We start from the raw sequence: 8,803 nt of genomic DNA, 5'->3' as shown, positions 1-8,803 counted from the left end.
AATAAGAAATGAGCATTGTTGGATAACCTGCATGCAACTTAAGATAGGGGAACAATGATAGTGTGCAAAAGAAGGAGCAAAATGCATCATTCTTCTCGATAACAACTGTAAAAGGAGGCGTCAATCGAACATAAACAAAAGGACAATTATTTATTGGCTGGGATAATGGATTGTGGCATCAGAATATATCAGTAAGTTTATTATTTAAATATAACATTTACACATAATCGACGGAAATTTTTATTTTGTTTCTTTGCAAAAAAATCCCAAATTGCTTCTGTTAATAGTGAATAAAGTCTATACACCTTTATGACAGATATTATAAAGTCCTATCTACACATAACGTTTTACCTGTCAGTTTTAAGGGCTTGGAACACCCTGAACAGGAAAATCCCACTCCTCTGGATGCCACACCAAGTGGATGACACATCTCAGTGGATGACATACCAAGAATGTGCAACTTTGAGAAATACTTCACTGTAGTATTGAGTAGAGAGAAATGGAAGAGAGAAACGTTTGCTTAGCAGTTAACACCATAAAAATATATAGTATGTGATGCTTCCAAAACCAAAGCAGGAGCTGGGATAGGAGTATTTAGGCAGAAAACGAAAAACTCCGAACCAATGGGCACTTACCCCAGCATTCTTCAGGCAGAAATTTACACTATCGAAAGATGCGTACAACTTATCTTAGATAGGAGCTATTGGAAATAAGAAATAGCCATCTTTTCCGATGGTCAAGCAGCCTTAAAAGCGATCAACTCAGTAACCCTCAATTCGAAGTTGGTCAAACAATGCCTCCTGAACAAATTAAGTCAAGAAAATAAATTCTTCCTAATCTGGGTGCTTGCCTACCAAGGGATAGAAGGTAATTAAAAAGCAAACGATCTAGCTAGAAAAGGAGCCTACACTCCACTAACTGGAGTAGAACCGTTCGGCTCCTTAAGTGGAAACCAACAAGCGGAACTCAAGAACCTGGAAGACTACATCCGTGACCTGGAATGGAAATTATTCAACCCCCGGTCTAAGACACTCGAAACAATTTCTCAGAACTTACGACCGAGAAAAATCGAAGATTTTCTTTGATTTAAGAACAATCTTTCAATTGTCATGAGATTTTAACAGGAGAGTCTCTCACAATGAAGCTAAGAAACAAAGGCGAATGCATATTGTGGGGAAAAAACGAGAAAATACCAAAACTAGTCCCTAGTACCAGTCTCCTCAATGAACCTCTCAATATATTGAATCTAGGAAATAAGGACGAATGCAGACACTGTGTGAAAAATGGAAAAACACCAGAGCACCTCATCACTGAGTGTGCCGAGACGATAATCATAGATAGAGATCGGAGATGGAGAACCAACCTCTGTAAAACCGATACTGGCTGTATGAGACTGTATGGAGAGTTATGACTTAAGAAAGAAGGACATAATAGATCTATAAGGTCGCGGTCTTTAACTTCCTTCCTCCCATACAATTTGCAATCTACATCCTCATCAAAACATACAATCCTCATCAAAACATTCTGTCTGTGATAAATATCCTCTTCTTTGACAAGTTTGGACGTAGGGAGAATTCACGCCAAATAATATTTTGCCTCATAAATTTAAAATTTTCGAGAAAAAACGAAAATACACCTTTAGACTTTAGATGTTATTAAATGTATGCCTTGCAACAAATTTTGCAAAGACCTGGAAGTGCTTTAACATAAAGAAAGAATGAGATGAAGGTTTGGTACAACAATACAGGGGTAAAAAAGGAACAGGCGAAAAATATTTGGCGCAATGATAAGAAAGAGCCAGGAGATATGTTTTATAGGGAAATAAACAGTCCACTATAGTGTTACACAAGACAAGAATTCTTGTCTTGAAAATCAATTTCTTGTCTTGTCTTGAAATTCAAGACTAGAAATTTTCAAAGTCTTGTCTTGCAGATTTCTTGAATGGCAAAGTCTTGTCTTGTCTTGCAAGACTCTTGAAATTTCTTGTCTTGAAAAATTTTACATTCTAACAAAAAGGTAATAAATCGTATACAAAATGTAATACCGAAAAATGAACAACAACGATGCCAATTTTAGTAAAAAAAATCTTAACGGACCGCAAACGAACTACGCCAAATCGCCCGTTTGATGAAACAGGGACCATTACCAAATAAAAGCTGAATAAGAATAAGTAAGGTTAAGTTACAAGTCGGACAAACGGATCTGAGACAACGGGGCAACGGTAAGGGGATCGCAATTTTGTGAAATCATGACCGATTTCATTCATAAAATATCCAGGAGCGTGCGGTGTTTCATAAAAATATATCAATAATTTTTATAATATTTTCCAGTAAAGTTTATAATATTATTTTACTTTAAATATACCTACATTTTGTTTAGTCATTTGCCAAATATAGTAATATTTGTTAAAACGCGTGTACTAATTACAATAAGCAGAAATCAAGTTAACGGCATAAAACACAATATAATACACCGCCACTGGATTTTGCAGTAGTAGTGGCTGTTTCTACCATTCCTAGAGAGGGGCATAGAGTTGAGGGTAATGGCGACAAGACGTGCGAGAATCTCGACCAATCAGATTGGTTGAATCCGGAATGCCATGATGAATTTTGTCAGCGTTGCCAGCTTGCCCTAAGCGGACGTTATTTTTAGGAAATACTTTACCTTTTATAATAGGCAAAATGAAGGAAATTAGTTAATTAGATAAATATACATTAATACTATAAGAACAACGTCAAGATATTAGCATATATATAATGATGTATGTTGAAATGAACTAAAATATATTCAACTTATAGGTAATATTGAGCAACTTTGCTTTTCTATTATTAAACGTGACAACGTCGATTTTTTTTGCCCGAATTCCTCTTGCTGTTTTAGATCCGTTTGTCAGATAATGGATTCATGGATTTTGGGTTATTATTTCGTACCTAACCTTGTGTGTTCATTTTTTAGTTCTAGTTGTTAGTTCTTGTTAGTTTATTATGTTCTATTTTGGTTAATCGTGTGTTACTTTTACTTTTTGTGGTATTTATTTTATTTATTTATTATGGAAGATTGGTTGGAAAAATTTGGACACAGGGTGTACGGAAAGGTCATGCTAGAGTGTACTATTTCCGCTATTTGATACAACTTTTTGTTCGCGGAGCAATTTCGTGCATGAAAAGTAGTACCGAATAGCGCAAATAGCGTGCTCCACGAACCCACCATTAGTTTCAACTACTTATCGTTAGTTTTTTTTATAATACCATTATACCAATATAATTTTGTGTATAAAACCAATTACCAATATACGGTTTGTTGCCTTGACTTTATTTTATTTCATTCTCAACTCTAAAACACTGGCTATGATAGAAAAAAAATGAATACTGGACAATATTAATGCCGGGTTTATACAACATTTGCATAAATCGTAATCATAATCACAGTCTTAATCATCGTCATAATCGCAACGCAATTTTAATGTGCGATTATAGAACATTTTCATAATCATAATTTTTATATCAGTGAAGGTGGGTAACAGAATTAAAGGCTAAGTTCATGGTAAATGTCAACAGGTTTATAAGAAGTGGATAGTTTAACTTTTATGATTATGACTATGCAAATGTAGTATAAACCCGGCATAACTTGCGCAAAGACCTAATTATCACTTAAAAAGATGTATCATTTCTAACTTTCAAGAAATCTTGCAAGACTCTTGAAATTTCTTGCATATGAAAGGCTTGTCTTGAATTTCTTGCAAGAGTCTTGGTCTTGCAAGACTTTTTAGCTTTTTTTTTATTGAATTCGATAATAATTTTTCTCATAATATATGTACTTGATATGTGCTATACGTCGATACTAGTTTTGTACCTTTTGTTAACATTTTAATACGTTTTTTTCGTAATTAATTAGTATGATACCACCAGATACACCATAGGCGTAGTGAAAACATTTATCAAAAATAAAAATATCGCTCCAAGCGGCTATGTTAAGAAAAATATGTGCCACGGCACTGTTTGGAAGAATGGCCACAGTTTGGTCTCGGGTGCTATTTGTCCTTGTATTCTTTAGTCATTGATTGCAACTTAATGTTATTGAATTTTTCGAACATATCTTCTGTCAAATAACCGATGGCTGCTTTCAATTGGATCTCGTTTTCTTTTAAATCTGGATCTTTACTTTTTAGAAACTCTAAAACTGATTCAAAAAGTGAGTAAAATCTTGTTAAACATGCACCTTTCAACAACAAGCGTGCTTCAGTGTGTAAGAGCAAGTTGGAAGCCTTCGTCGTTTTCGCCGTATTATTATGCAAATATACGCGTTGCTTCTTATTTTGTTAATTGCTTTAATCACAAGTTTTGTGAGTAGTGTACCAACATTTTTGTTCTTTACTATGTAGATATCAAGACCAGATAAATTTTCGTGGATCTCCACTTATAACTGTGAACCCCCATTTACTTTTCACGCTAACGTAGACCCCCGACGACACAAACTGTGGATCCCTGGGGATCTAACGTCAATTTTTCGTCTTGGCAAAAAGTTTAACTTGATAGTTTTTGACTGAATAGGTAAGACTTAAGGTAAAAATATCTTATGTCTAGACTATGGAGTGTAGAGGTAAGGAGAAATAACTCTTATGGGACTTTTATTGAAAAAGTGGTCACAAAATGGGAAGAATAAGGGTTCGCCAAATAACCACAGTAGCCCTAAAAATGCATAAATCTAAAAAATGAAAAGTTACCATAGATAAGAGAATAAAAATAAATATAACCAAACATTACCCAAAAAAAGTTTTGTTTTTATTTTTTAGAATATTAAATAATTATTGTTTATCAATATTTTGTGCTTTATTTATTATTTAACAATGGTTAAAGTGTGTGTGGTGCGAAGTTGATTGAATAGCTGATGGAAAACTGTAAGTGCTGTATTTTAATAATCTATCAAAATCAAAATCATTAGGATAATAGACATGATGATAATTCACATGAGATATTGATTTTTAGACAAGAATTAGATTACAGCGATGGTCAAAAGCATTTAGATATTGCTTTGAAATCTACAGATAAGGTTTCATTTTAAAGAACAAGATGTTAAAGTTTATGATAAAATTGTCATCAGAAATACAGTCCACTTGCAGTATTTACATAGGAAAATATTGGAGGATGAAGTTCTACCTACTGCCTCAAGTTAATTTAAATTCTGAGTTGCAACAAGCAAGAAGGGCACCATTAAATGAATATTATACCCATAAGTATTATTATACACACAAAAAGTAATGTTATACACATAAATAATAACATTTTGTAGAGCAACAACAGAATAAAAAACCAAAATATGAACAACAGCAACTAAAACAGGAACCATTAAATGAGAGCAACAACAGAATAAAAAAGTACAATTTGATCGAATAAAAAACGGCGTCAGCGATGCCTATGAAATGAAGATTGCTGTCATTTTATATGTAAAATGATATGGAGAATGTCATCGAGATGTTCATTTCCAAGCCACCTGGACGCCGTGTTTCTTCGATCATACAGTATTATTATACGCATAAATAGTAATATTATACACATAAACATCCCTTGATAGATCAACATTTTGTAGAGCAATAACAACATCAAATAATGGAAATAATGGACCCTATTGCTCAAATCAAAAACAAAATTTCAGCATTACCACTTTATTGGTTATATCAATAAACCTAAAGAAATTATTGAGTTTATGAGTCTAGATCCTACCTACAAGCAAGCAGATCTTAAATCACATCATTTTAAGTGAAGATTTATCTATTATAGTATGTATAAACACTTAAGGTAAAAATATCTTATGTCTAGACTATGGAGTGTAGAGGTAAGGAGAAATAACTCTTATGGGACTTTTATTGAAAAAGTGGTCACAAAATGGGAAGAATAAGGGTTCGCCAAATAACCACAGTAGCCCTAAAAATGCATAAATCTAAAAAATGAAAAGTTACCATAGATAAGAGAATAAAAATAAATATAACCAAACATTACCAAAAAAGTTTTTGTTTTATTTTTAGAATATTAAATAATTATTGTTTATCAATATTTTGTGCTTTATTTATTATTTAACAATGGTTAAAGTGTGTGTGGTGCGAAGTTGATTGAATAGCTGATGGAAAACTGTAAGTGCTGTATTTTAATAATCTATCAAAATCAAAATCATTAGGATAATAGACATGATGATAATTCACATGAGATATTGATTTTTAGACAAGAATTAGATTACAGCGATGGTCAAAAGCATTTAGATATTGCTTTGAAATCTACAGATAAGGTTTCATTTTAAAGAACAAGATGTTAAAGTTTATGATAAAATTGTCATCAGAAATACTGTCCACTTGCAGTATTTACATAGGAAAATATTGGAGGATGAAGCTCTACCTACTGCCTCAAGTTAATTTAAATTCTGAGTTGCAACAACAGCAACAAGCAAGAAGGGCACCATTAAATGAATATTATACCCATAAGTATATTATTATACACAGAAAGAGTAATGTTATACACATAATTAATAACATTTTGTAGAGCAACAACAGAATAAAAAACCAAAATATGAACACCAGCAACTAAAACAGGAACCATTAAATGAGAGCAACAACAGAATAAAAAAGTACAATTTGATCGAATAAAAAACGGCGTCAGCGATGCCTATGAAATGAAGATTGCTGTCATTTTATATGTAAAATGATATGGAGAATGTCATCGAGATGTTCATTTCCAAGCCAACTGGACGCCGTGTTTCTTCGATCATACAGTATTATTATACGCATAAATAGTAATATTATACACATAAACATCCCTTGATAGATCAACATTTTGTAGAGCAATAACAACATCAAATAATGGAAATAATGGACCCTATTGCACAAATCAAAAACAAAATTTCAGCATTACCACTTTATTGGTTATATCAATAAACCTAAAGAAATTATTGAGTTTATGAGTCTAGATCCTACCTACAAGCAAGCAGATCTTAAATCACATCATTTTAAGTGAAGATTTATCTATTATAGTATGTGTATAAACACTTTGCATCTTTTATTCATTGTTGTAATGAATTAACAAATTGCAGGTAATTTATTCTAATAACGAAAAAAAAACTTTGGATCAAAAAATATTTTCTTTCGATGAGGTTTATGAATATTAAAGTCTGTTGAAGTTTGGCCATTATGTGTTGGTATACAGTTTATTTATGATGTTACAGTAGTTAAACCATCCGAGTACGAAACATGTTTAAAATCCACTATTCTTAATGAACGGTAACTACCAACTTGAGAGGAGGCTAAGAGAAAGGTTCTATTGGGTGGACTACAAGGAAAAGGGACATATACATGAGGATCTGGAAGGGCTATAACATTACGTCTGAAGCCATGGGACAATAGGAAACGAAATTCAAAGGAAAATATTACAATACGTGGGATTGGAAATTATAGTGCAAAGAATTGAGAAAAAGAATTATTAAAAGTAGTTATTGTTACGATAGTTAAACCATCCGACTACCAAATATATTTAAAATCCACTATTCTGAATGAATAGCAACTACCAACTTGGGAGGAAGCTGCCAGAACGATTCTATTGGGTGAACTACAAGGAAGACATGAAGATCTGGAAGGGCTATAAAATTATATTATTCCACATCCCAAGCCATGCAAGCAATGTTGGAATAGCTGGGAGTGAAAAAGAAGATAATACTGCACACGATTCTTGTCTAGAAGTAGTTGATATTAAGGTAGTTAAGCCATCCGATTATCGAACATTTAAAATCCACTATTCTGAATGAATGGCAGCTACGATGGCGAAACGTAAATAAATACTTGTACAGTATAAAATTACATTATATTGGCTTAATTTTTATACTAAATAAAATGTATTACGTTATTTTTGACCTGCATTATATTTATTTAAGTCCCATATCATCAATTAAACTTCAAATAAAGTTTTCCTAATTATAATTAACATTAATTTTAAACTAAAGCTTTTTTTCATCTTGAATGAGATTTACGAAATAACTTATGAGAAACAATAAAAAAGACGCTTAGTCTATTGCTTCTGAATAATCGATAATAAAACCATATATTGACTTACTTTTATACTAAATAAATGTAGGTAGAATGTTATTTTAAAGCTGCATTATATCTATTTTAAACCCATCACCAATTATTACTTTAAATAACATTTTTCTTAATTATAATTAACATTAATTTTAAGCTAAAACGATCAGAATATTTTTTCGTCGTCTTGAATGACATTTGCGAAATAACTTATGAGAAACAATAAAAACAGGGCCTAGTCTATTGTTGGTGAATAAACATCTGTAATTTACTTAATGTGACATGAAAATAAAATTTGTATTTTTTTGAAACCCGCGGCTTCACGTATGTGATTCACATCAAATATTTATGTCTTTTGAATCAGCTGATTCAGCTGTTCTAAAAATGTTCGGCGCATGTCTTAAATTTTAGGTTTTTGCTACAGCAGCGCCATCCTAATTCTTCCCTTTTTTTGACCATTTTTTAATGCACGGAGTTGTTTCTCCTTACCTCTACACTCCATAGTCTAGACTAAACTTTTGATATATATCCTCATTTTGAGATTAACGCTACATTTTCTTGGTTTCGCAAAGATTAAATAACCGTTTTATTATATATAACTTAATAAAATAAACTCTGTGTAAATTTACCGTACGATAAGGTATACACGCTAAAACGTAGCAGCTTAATTGTTATTGTAAATTAAACGATTATTAACAATTTTATCACAGGAGATTGGGCCATCGACCCGACACCCAAAAATAAAGA

General features: G+C 32.3%; 1 long non-coding RNA gene across 1 annotated transcript; it reads left to right on the top strand.

Annotated features, from left to right (window-relative positions):
- The first annotated feature begins 4,991 nt into the window (after positions 1-4,991).
- Positions 4,992-6,589, top strand: LOC115884457. The gene is made up of 3 exons (XR_004050563.1): positions 4,992-5,049; positions 5,120-5,233; positions 6,531-6,589. It is a non-coding gene; the product is annotated as an uncharacterized LOC115884457 (long non-coding RNA).
- The last annotated feature ends 2,214 nt before the right edge of the window (positions 6,590-8,803 follow it).

The sequence above is a fragment of the Sitophilus oryzae genome, unplaced genomic scaffold, assembly GCF_002938485.1.
Source record: "Sitophilus oryzae breed Bouriz unplaced genomic scaffold, Soryzae_2.0 scaffold_249_pilon_pilon, whole genome shotgun sequence".
NCBI classification, from domain to species: domain Eukaryota; kingdom Metazoa; phylum Arthropoda; class Insecta; order Coleoptera; family Curculionidae; genus Sitophilus; species Sitophilus oryzae.
This window is presented reverse-complemented; position numbering and strand designations above follow the sequence as displayed.